This window comes from Bos taurus, chromosome 8 (genome assembly GCF_002263795.3).
Source record: "Bos taurus isolate L1 Dominette 01449 registration number 42190680 breed Hereford chromosome 8, ARS-UCD2.0, whole genome shotgun sequence".
NCBI classification, from domain to species: Eukaryota; Metazoa; Chordata; class Mammalia; order Artiodactyla; family Bovidae; genus Bos; species Bos taurus.
The window spans coordinates 20,446,145-20,458,327 of NC_037335.1; positions in this window are offsets into that span (position 1 = coordinate 20,446,145).

Sequence of the window (12,183 nt, forward strand, 5' to 3'; positions counted from 1 at the left end):
GTATTAGCAGTTTAACCTGTTTTAAAAAAATAGATTGCAAGTGTCCTAGCCTTACTTTTTAAGCTGTTCAAAATGTAGTACACACTTGTAACTTCTATTGAAAGGATTACCTAGAAATAAAATGCATCCACATTAATAATATGTTGAAATTTTAATATAGTTCCAGAACAATATGTGTTTGCCTTGTAGGTAGAAGATACAAGAAAAGAGAGAAACAGTGATTTTGATCCTATTTGCCTCTGTTACCATAGAGGATCCTCAAACGGTAGAAGAGAAAAATATTGCTAAAATCATAACAATTGTTGTGAAGAGCACTTTTAGCCTCAGTTATTTCAGAAAGTGGTTCATTTTTTTTTTCTTTACTGTTTTTTATATTCTTTCTCTGAAGACTTCCAAAACTGGTCTCCACTCCTTTCAAGTTGAAAGGATTAAAACATCTACACTGTTAATATAGACAGACTGTTGATGTGGGGTTGCTGAAATGAACCCTCCCAGTGTTCTGGTTCATAGAAGTAAACAGAAGTTTTTTTTGGTTGCTCAGCACAGGTTTATTGATTATGTGCATACTTATGCTGTTTCCTGGGTCTGTAAAAAGGAGCAATACATGGCTGTTGACCTTCTTGGAAACTGTCACTTAGAAATGAGAACAGGCAAGCCACCCTACAAGGCTGCAGTGTCGTAAGAGCCATGGCAGCCAAGAGGCAGGCATCCAGCTAACTTGCTGGAGTTGTTGCAAACCCCTTTACAATTCAGAAGAGTGGATCTGCTGTGTCCTTCTCAGAGGTCCTGCTTTTCCTTCTTTGGATTGATTAACTCACTTGTGTAATTTTCAGCCCAACATCAGTATCATTTAGGTTAATAAATGATGTTCTCCTATCCATGAAATTGTCCATTTCCTTTCTGAAGCAACATGAAAGTTATAATATACAATAAAGACACTGCCTATATGAATAGTTGGGTTGATAGAGGAATTGACTGGACCGTCTTATTCTCTCTAAACATATATATGGAGTGACAATTTGCACAGGATTCATATAGTAAAATATCTTGAATATTAAAAGTGTGCTGACTAGCATTATTCTGCTTTGAATGAAGACAGGTTACAATCTTAGGGTCTCAAGCTCATTATTATTACTACTACTTTTAGTTTAAAAAACTAAAGGTTTAGATTAAGATGAAGTAGTTGATACTAACCCCCAGAAATACTCATGAATATTTTCAAATACCATATAGGCACCAAGCGTGAACCCATTTGGAAGACTGGCCTCTCCTTACACAGCCTGTCTTGTTCACCTGAAGATTTGTCCACATCCACAAGTAACTACACAGTACAAAGAAAGTCAAGAATGCTGTGCACAGAATACATTAAAAAGAAAAGGAGGACGGGTGTGACGTGTGTTTGTGTGTGTGTGTGTGTGTTGGGGGAGGATAGTTAAAAGGGTGGGAGTGGGCTGCCACACAGAAATGTGCTGCATCATTAAGTGGGATTTGGAAGAGAATGGAGAAGGGAATTCACCAAGAGAACACTGACCAAAGGCTTGTAGGTGAGCTTCTGTCTATGTGTGACATTTTCTCAGCTTCCCTGATAGCTCAGTTGGTAAAGAATCTGCCTGCAATGCAGGAGACCCTGGTTCAACTCCTGGTTGGGGAGATCCACTGGAGAAGGGATAGGCTACCCACTCCAGTATTCTTGGGCTTCCCTTGTGGCTCAGCTGGTAAAGAATCTGCCTGCAATGCAGGAGACCTGGGTTTGATCCCTGGGTTGGGAAGATCTGCTGGAGAGGAGAACGGCTACCCACTCCAGTATTCTGGCCTAGAGAATTCCATGGACTGTATAGTCCATGGGGTCCCAAAGAAAGGACATTACTGAGTGACTTTGACTTCACAAGTTATATTTAATACAGACCTATGAGCTTATTAAACATTTTTGTGTCCACAACTAGTTAAATCTCAGATTAATCAGAAATTAGAGTTCATAGATGAAATACAAACTATGTAAACATCGAAATTTTGTTCTCATTACTTTGCCCATTTCTATTGTAACATTGAAAGTATTTTCTGTGATTATATGTGATTTTTGGAGTTGCGTAGAACTACCTAGTAAGGATACTGACTTTGTTTAAAAGAAGGCATTTATATTTGGAGCATGTTGTTCAGTGTATGCAAAAAAGACCAGAAGAAGCTAAACATCCCCAGTATTAGAACTGGACCAATCTCTTTCTCGTAGTGTATCCTTTTCAAACTCACTAATTTAAGATGATAAAGTGATCTTTCTTTAGTATTTACACTGTTTCTAATGCCATAGTACCTGGTTCACTCTAAAACTTTGGATTTGTATCACCTTTGTGGAAGGTGCTGCTGCTGCTAAGTCGCTTCAGTCGTGAGGGGAAAATTATAAAATCCAAACGTTTCTCAGATGTTTCCAAGATGAGGTTTTAGTTTGACAACCTTTTACCTCTTTGTTGTTTTGTTAGCTCAGTTAATACTCACACCGTGCATTTCAATGAAGAACTGAAGGAAAGGAAGGCAGCCCATTTAAATAGCCCTTCCGGAGAAGGGCTTTGTTTGTCTGTTTGTCCTGAAGGGCCCTTGGATCCACTGATCGTCTATAGCTCGGTGCTGTCTCTAACTCTGATTTTTATTGTGCACCCCTTCTGAGAATCCTTCTTGTCCAGATTTGAAAGCAACCAGCTCTACTGTGGACCTTCTTGAAGAAGTGAAGAAACTGGCCGCGGTCTTCAGGGTGACCCACCTGTGGAATGAAGCACAGCAGGTGAGGTAGCTCGGTTCTCTGGATTGGGCTGGATTGTGACGAAGGTGCAGCAGCTGTGCTGAGAATGGAGGAGGGCGGCTTCCACCCATGAACGCAAGCGGTCAGACATTCAGGAGATGCACAGCTTTCATTTCAGACCCAGAGGTAGCATGTTGAGCACCATGTTGAAAGTGCCTGAGCGCCTTACGTTTACAGGCATGTACTAAGTCTTTTCCTTTCTCAGAATGTAACTTTTGTCGAGTTGCAAGGAGTAGTAATTATAAGAAATAATGCAGATTTCCACACCAAAAAAACCCCCCAAAACCTACTTATCAAAAAGGATAAGTAGCTATTGCTATAAATGTTGAAGCAGCAGTTGCAGTTGTTATTGTATTACTTAAATATCTTCAGCAGAATTTCATCTCTTGAGAATGGCTGCTGCTGTATTCTGCATATGAACCCAAGTATATGGTGAGAGAACCTTCTGCTTTCCAGGAGTTACACTTTGAGAAGTACCTGTTTTACACCCATACATCACGTAAGGAGAGCCTCTTTGCTTCTTCAAGTCCATTGCTCCTTATGTTCTCTGTCCAAAGAGTAAATGGCCTGAGTACCAGATGAATAGGCAGACTTTCTGTCTTTGCTAAATGCAGGGTGGTGAGAACGTCTTAGAAGTTTATCTGAAGCTTACCCTAATACCGGTGAGTTGGTTTTTTATGTGATGGTGGTGTTGTGCTTCTCATACTTTATTCCATGTTCACGTCCTGAGAAGATCAATCTCTCTACATGCCTTGATCCTTCTATGTTGCACACTGTGGCACACAGGTTGGGGAATTGTCTTTTAAATACACTGTTTTTTTTTTTTTTTTAAACTTCCTTTCTTTCATTAAATGTACATTGAGCTTGTGCTCTATACCAGTTGCCTTGCTGTTTCAGGACTGAAGATTTAATTTATGTCTAGCTTCAGTCTGGTTTTGAGCTGGAGGACACCTCAGGCATCCTTAATTCTCACCTCACCTTAATTCTTCAGATGTCAGTCAGACCCAGAGAAGGTAAGGTTCTCTAAAGTTCTTCTGCTGCCATGAGATGTGGCACTTGAACTCAGTCCTCCTCACTCTTGAAATCTGCCCTTTGCTCTCATTCAGGTACTAAAACTCACACTGCATTAACTTTCGTAACCTGTGTCCTTTTGTGTGATCAGATTTTATGATTCTTGCAGGATTTGGGTATTTAGAAGTCGAATACGGGTAAGAGCATTTTTTTATTTTATTGTGCACTCATTAATTTACATTCTTGTGGATAATTTTAACCACTAAAATATGGTCACAATAGAAAATTTGTAAAGTTCAAAAAGTAACAAGTTAAAAATTACTCAGCTCTTTCCTGAAGAAGATCACCTTTTTTCCCCTCTGATACTTTTCTTCTTGAAGTTACGATTATATATCTCATCTTCATAAAGATTTTAAACATTCAGATTTTAAAAGTTTGGTTTTTTTTCTTGATAAAGCTGTTTTACTTTCTGGTTTTGTTCATGAGCATTGGAAAACATTTTTTAACAGGCGTTAAATAATCCATTTTGATTTTAGTTTAAGGGACGTGAAAGCTGTTATTTGGTTTTGATTGTATTGATTGTTACTGACATGTCAGGGAGGTTTATAAAAATCAGGGATTCTGTATGGTTTCCCATTACAACTCCCATTACAACCTCATTCTTCCAGGTTTTCATAGAGACTGAAGACCAATTGAAGGATAGAAACTGGGGCAATATCTCCAAGTCTCAGTGTGGGGAGGTGCTAAATGCCTGCTTGCCACTATTTAAGGTGCTCAATTTGGTTGCACACTTCAGCTAAGCAACAGGGGCCTGGATGGGAAGTAGGGAGATGTGTGAAGCTACTTTTTCTCCCTCTATACAGGGACACACAGATTCCCTAGCATACTGATAAGTCAGCTGCTTCTGTCCTTTCTTTCTTTAGAAGAAGGCAGTGCTCCCTTTGTGAATAGGGGCTCGGAAGAGAGGAGGATGATGAACTCGGTTGTGGGTGAGTAATTTTTCCTTCTTCCATGAGTCTCTGATTGCAGGGATCTTCTTTTCTGCAAGGGTCTGGGTATATACCGACTCCCTATTGCATGTGCTGGGAGAAATAAGTGATAGAAGAAGAGCACTCGTCGAAGGATGGAGGAGGCTGAAAAATGCTTGTTAGAGTGCACCTGGATGCTGCCGTGACGTCAGAGGCAGACCCTAAATGGCTCTCCAGCAAGTACGACAGCCTTTTTTCACCCCGTTCTTAACAATGAGATGTAGATTGGGCTTGTTCTCTATTCAAGCATCCTTATGAGTAAATGTCTATTTTTATGGTAGAGCTGCACTTTAAAAATAGCTCCAATCAGTGCGACTCTTTTCCCCCATATGTTAAAAAGTTATATATGAGTTAAAATATCTCAGATTGCTTAAATTCTTCCAGACACAAGGCACTTTTCCTTTTTTCTTTTCTTGTGGGGAGAAGTGGAGGGTGACAGGGGAGGATGAAATACAAAGTAAGGACTTTCTTTCTGGGCCTCCTCAACCCTGTGTTTGTTCTTTGAGACTTTTTCAACCAGTCACGAGGCTTTTAAACCAAGATTTGGGATTTCTGACTGTTAAAAAATTCATTAATATTTGGCGGGTTACAGTCTTCTTCCTGGAGCGATTGTTTATTTTTGTTGCTGAGAGCAATTAGCTAGAACAGTCACAGTTGCAGCTGTTAGATACTCCAGGCTCCAGCAGAGATCACAAAAAGCTCTCTGCACATTTAGAGTCTGCATTTGAATTGTTTTTAATGGATGATTCTTCTAGAGTATACTCTGCTAGCAAATTCGATTGGGTGATCCTAAGCCAAGTCAAATTACAATGGGATCCTGAACCTGCTGTGTTGATTAGAGTCACCTAGGCCCCTTGCTTTGTAGAAGCCTGAGTAACTGTGGCTGCTGCGTGTGGCAGGAACCTGTCCCATTCCTGTCTCTCTGTATCTTTATCGTGCAAACCTTGGTATGGCTTGTCCCCAAATGCTGTGCCCAAAACACAGTGTTTTCTCAGGAATTTGTCCTGGGGTGTTTATTCCTTGTTTGTTGCTCTTAACTTGTTGAGGCTTTTGTGAGATAATCTGCCTGTGCGAATGTGAGCAGAAGAGTCATGAGTATAATCTGGTGCCCATTGACATAACATCTTTAGGAAAGACTAGCTTCTTAGAAAATCTTGGCTGCAGTTAAATGCCTTACACTTCAGAAACAGCAACCCAAATGAAGGGATTGTTTCTCTATTTTTATGTCTGTACTTTTGCCTTTGCATATGCTTTTGATGGAAAAGTCTTTATGTGTGTCCATATTTAATAGCCATACAGCTTTAAGGTTCACACTATGTTTTTTTTAATATGCATATCAGTCATGTGTGAGGCAGGGAATGCTGTGTTTCGTCAGTTTATGGAAGAATAGATAGTCTCACAGGTGGGTGGGTAGCCAGCAACCTGCTTGGTTTTCTGTACCGTGGCCATTTACTTTGCGTAAATAAAAAATATGTGTTTTGCACATTTCACTGCTCATGTACTGAGCTAAAGCAGGTTGATGCACTTAGCTTTATCTGAAAGGCTGCTGGAGAATTGCTCTAATAAGTTCAGGGCTGGAGTGAGAACTCAGTAAAGCAGGGTAGAATCAGGATGATGTTATTTCATCTTTATTTCGGGGAAATTATTTGGGAATCTTGGAGAGGCTTGATAATCGCATTACAAGTAGGGATCCAAAATGTACAGTGAAAGTTTGTTTCCTGCTAGCTAGCATAAATTAAATTAGCAGTCATTACATTTTGATGAGATTTAGTTACTTATACGAAGATATTTTTAAAACAGCCTTTCAAATGGCAGTTGATTGACCAGATGGCAGTTTGCTTGATTAGCCAGCTTGGATCTATTACTAAGTCAGGTAGGTTGTTTTTCTTTAATCATGCCCCCTTCCAATAAAAATTTTTATATACTTAGATATGAACACTCCTGAGATCTCTGTATGCAGGTCAAGAAGCAACAGTTAGAACTGGACATGGAACAACAGACTGGTTCCAAATCGGGAAAGAAGTACATCAAGGCTGTATATTGTCACCCTGCTTATTTAACTTATATGCAGAGTACATCATGAGAAGTGCTGGGCTGGATGAAGCACAGGCTGGAATCAACATTGCTGGGAAAAATCCCAATAACCTCAGATATGCAGATGACGCCACTGTTATGGCAGAAAGCGAAGAAGAACTAAGAACCTCTTGATGAAAGTGAAAGATGAGAGTGGAAAAGTTGGCTTAAAACTCAACATTCAGAAAATTAAGATCTTGACATCTGGTCCCATCACTTCATGGCAAATAGATGGGGAAACAATGGAAACAGTGACAGACTTTATTTTGGGGGGCTCCAAAATCACTGCAGATGGTGACTGCAGCCATGAAATTAAAAGACGCTTGATCTTTGGAATAAAAGTTATGACCAACCTACACGGCATATTAAAAAGCAGAGACATTACTTTGCTAACAAAGGTCTGTCTAGTCATAGTGATGGTTTTTCCAGTAGTCATGTACAGATGTGAGACTTGGACTGTAAAGAAAGCTGAGCACCAAAGAACTGATGCTTTTGAACTGTGGTGTTGGAGAAGACTCTTGAGAATCCTTTGGACTGCAAGGAGATCCAACTAGTCCATCCTAAAGGAAATCAGTACTAAATAGTCATTGGAAGGACTGATGCTGAAGCTGAAACTCCAATACTTTGGCCACCTGATGCGAAGAACTGACTCATTGGAAAAGACCCTGATGCTGGGAAAGATGGAAGGCGGGAGGAGAAGGATATTACAGAGGATGAGATGGTTGGATGGCATCACTGACTTGGACATGAGTTTGAATAAGCTTCAGGAGTTGGTAATTGAAAGAGAAGCCTGGTGTGCTACAGTCCATGGGGTCGCAGAGTCGGCCACGACTGAGCGACTGAACTGAACACTGGTGAATAAAAGTTCAGTAATTTTAATGAAATTTTAATGTAAATATTTTATCTCTCTCACAGCTTAAATGATACTATGGTCTCCTGAAATACCATGATTTGAATTGAACACAAAAAAATTGCAAGCAGAATGCAAGACTCTCTTCTCTCTTCCCTTCCGAAGATTACATAATTACATTGATATGAATTACTGATGGTTTTCTTGTTTCTTCAAACTTTTAAGAATAACTCATGTTTTTAATGGGCTTTCCAGGTGACTGAGTGGTTAAGAATCTTACCTGCCAGTGCAGGAGATGCAGGTTCGATGAGGAAATGGCAGCCCACTCCAGTATTCTTGCCTAGGAAATCCTATAGACAAGGGAACCTGGAGGGCTACAGTCCCTCTGGTCGCAGAATCAGACAAGACTTGCATGCATGTGCACAATGTTTTTAAATGTTGGAAACCTTGGTAGTATCTACTAGGACACCACAAACATTAGCATTAACTCTTAAGTATGTTTGAAAGCAGTGTGGCAACCTCATCTTGGATAAATTAATTAAGGACTCAAGAGTGATGCAGATCAATGAGAAGGATGTGAAAACGCAAGGATAAATGATTTGACCAGAACATGTGAGTGGAGCAGTAAGGGCATCTCTGTGATGCTTTCGTTTCCATCACAGTAAATGGAAGCCTGGGGTGAGGTTGCTGATAAATCATTGAGAACCCCATTAGGAAGATATATGCACAGAACTTTGGATAGTGATCCTGAGATTTTGAAGACTGGCGGCTCTATTAGCCTCAAAGTATAAAGCATCAGAAACACAAAAATAGTTTGTGTTTCACAGTTCTTCTCAAACTTAGGTATGCATGATACTCCCCTTTGAAGCTTATTAATACAGATGCTTGAGGCTCACCTCAGATGCTGATTCAGGGGGTCTAGAGCAAGTCCCAGATAAGCTTCAAAATAGAGGAGGGTCTTCAGCCAAGGTAAAGACGTTCTGGCCTGGTGTGTACCGGAATGAGCTGTCAAGAGTATAGGAATTCCAAGTGTTCTTACTCTGCCTATTCTTCCTTCTGTGATGCATTCTCTTTGCTTTTCAGGAAGCCCTTGGTTGGCTATTCCTAGCCCAATTTTCACCTAGAAAACTGAGATTTTGGGTCAAGCAATATGCTATGTGTAGTATATCAGTAACATCAGAGGAGAGGTGCGCTAAGGATCCCTGCTTTACAGAAGCATAAAGTGGAACTTAAAGAGGTTGAGCACCTTGTCCGAGAACCTCAGCTGGACAGTTGTTGAGCTGGAGCTGTAGCTCCCTGTCTGCCTTCAGAGCTGTGGTCTGAACGACACAGTGTCCCGCAGTGGTTATCAGTGGGCAGCCATGGTGGAAATACTTGATTTTACTCTTAATATGAGCTAGTTTAGTTTAACTGCTACAAGTACATCCCCTCGTGGAAAAGAGTCTAGCTGTTTGTTGTTGTTGTATGTGGAGTTTATAATGTAAAGATACGTTTGCTTTGTGTTTTAGCTCACTTTTTAGACTTGGAAATTCCTTAGGGTAGGATCTTTCTGTGATTCAGCTTGGTGTTTCATTTCCCATATGTCCACCATGGTGCCCTGTACTTGCATCGTGAGTGCTCAAAGGGTTGTGGAATACATAAAATGGAAAAATGAAGTTTGAGGAGCTGTTACCTACTCAGAATTCAGGCTGGTGTGAGACCTGGTGTATTCTTACATTTATTTTCTCCTTTGGAAAATTAGTACTGATACTATTCCATGTTTCTTGAACATTTCAGGTGTGTTTTCTTGTTTTGCCGATGAGTCAAGGTTGAAAATATATCAAATTGTAAAATGATGATCCCAGGAAAAGTATGGAAAAGGAATTACTGTGCTCTGGGAGAAAGTGAAAGTCTGTACACCAGGGATTTTTGCTATACATTCTGGTTTCTCTTCTCCTTGGTTAAAAATGTCTTCTAGGTGAATGTGAAGAATATGATCAATTAATTTCTTTTGTCGTGGACAGTGCTTAAGCTGGTCCCATGTCTGAATAGTGTAGAAGACAGAAATATAAAGGAAAGTTGAAATGTCTTTGGTTCTGTTGCTCAGGAGTCCAAGGTGACCCAGTATTTTGTGTACATTTTAAAATAAAAGATACCACAGCTCTTCATTTATTTATATATTTATTTTTGGCCATACCTCATGGCATATAGGATCTTACTTCCCTCACCAGGAATCAAATATGTACCCCTTGCATTGGAAGCTTGGAGTCTTAACCACTGGACCGCCAGGAAAGCTCCTCTTTCATTTTTTTAAGAGAGATATTATGGTGTTAATAGGAAGAACGTAGCTATACCTTTTGGATTTACTCTGAGAGGTACAGTGTCCTCTGCTTAAAGTTTATAGCTTGACTAATGCCATCTCTTGAGCAAATCCAAAACTTTCTTAGTGAAAGTCATATAAGAGTATCAGAATGTTAAGTATAGTGTATTAGTTCAGGCTTCTGTATCTGAATGCCATAGGCTGGAGGCTTATAAACAACAGAAATTTCCCATCGTTGTAGAGGCTGGATGTGTGAGATCAGGGGGGTCGTATGGCAAGGCTCTGGTGAAGGTCCTCCTCCAGGTTACAGACTGCCAGCTTGTCACTCTGACCTCACAGGGTGGAACTAGCACGTCAGCTGTCTGGCCACTCCAGTATTCTTGGCTGGAGAATCCCATGGGCGGAGGAGCCTGGTAAGCTACAGTCCATAGGTTCACACACAGTCAGACACGACTGAAGTGACTTAGCACGCATAAAGTGATTTGCTTCTGCTAATCTCAAGCGATTAGATTTTAATATATGAATTTTTGTGGGGAGACATTCAGTACACTAACATTTAGTGTGGAGTTCTAAGGTATATTTGGGTAGACATCTCTCTAATTCACCCTGTGACTCTCATCATATAAAACTCTTCTTGTTGTGATGATTGTCTTCTATTGACCCAGTCATAAGGCTGGGCATGTCACATGAGTTAATTGTTCATTTTCACGATGCTGCTGAAAAGATACATATTATTCCCATTTTACAGAGAGGAAAATCTGAGACTTGGAGAGACCTCTGATGGAATAAAAATGTTTCAACTTCTTTCATCATCGCTAAGTAAAATGGAAAAGAGAGTTCTCCATTTCCAGGTAGGTTGATGATAAATGATATATTTGGTAACTAAAGCATGGTCAGGGGAAACATTTGGGGACTGGAACTCAGGTTACTCTCTTTGTGTCTTGTACATGCACCTCTGAGAGAGCAGTTTTGCAGGCTTTAGTGGAACCTAGTTCACATTAAATCTTTATTTTTCTGATTTAAGAGACAAGAGAGCATTTGTTCTTTTGGAAGTAAGATACTCATTTATCTTATTGCTTTCTTATCTCAGTGACAGTTGCGACCATTTCTGTTTTTACTGTTTCCTATTGGTCATGCATGTTACTGTCCCTGTAAGAAATATGTAAGTCTGTGGATTAGTTGTTATAAGTGCCTTCATTTGGCAGGTGAGAAAGTCGGGTAAAGGAGAAGCAATTGACTTGATTAATGTACATTCTCTGTGTAATTAGAACTGCAAACCGTCAGGTACCAGGCTGTGGTTTAGAAACGGAGCAGTGTCATGTGAAGTGGTACCTGGAAACACATTTGGCAGTAGCACTCACTGTCTGGACTGACGTGCATACAAATGGAAGGTTTGGGCTGTGCTAAAATACAATGCACAATATTTCAGGGAGTGGTCCTCTTACCTCCCATTATTACCTCTTCTTGTTCAACATCATGCTGTCCTGGTTCCCTGAACAGGTGGCCAATGGTATTATCGCAATACACAGAATAAGAATACTGGACTCTGTTCTCTAAGATCTTGCTCTTCCAGTGTTAATATATATGGTCATTGACAGCTCCTGGGAATGGTTAGAATGCAGACTTGGTGTATTTTCAACCCCCAACCTGCTCAACTGTCATCTGTATTTTAGCAGAATTCATGGGTTGATCCAAGTGCATTTTAAAGGTTAAGATGCAGTGCTCTAAGTCAGTTTCTCAAACCTGAACATGCTGAAGATTGACCTGAGAGCTTACTAAAACACAGATTCTTGAGCCCACAGATTAACTTGGTAGGTTTGGGGTGCACACACTGAAAATCGTTCTGTCCTTGGACACTTGCAGCATTGCTTGGATGATTCCTGGTGCTAGCACGTTCCAGGTATTATTATCATTTGGGTGGTTGAACTCAGTGACCGTAAGATACTGCACAACCAATTGTAGGAACTTTTACCAAGGGCGGAAGATAGATTCACACCAGTGCCACATTTATTTATTGAAAAGTTACCCTGCAGAGGACTAAGGTTGATGGAAAACTGTTCTGTGGCCACTAGGAGAAGGGAAAATCTATTTCTCTATATAAAGATAAATAGAACAAGAGAATAATGTCCAA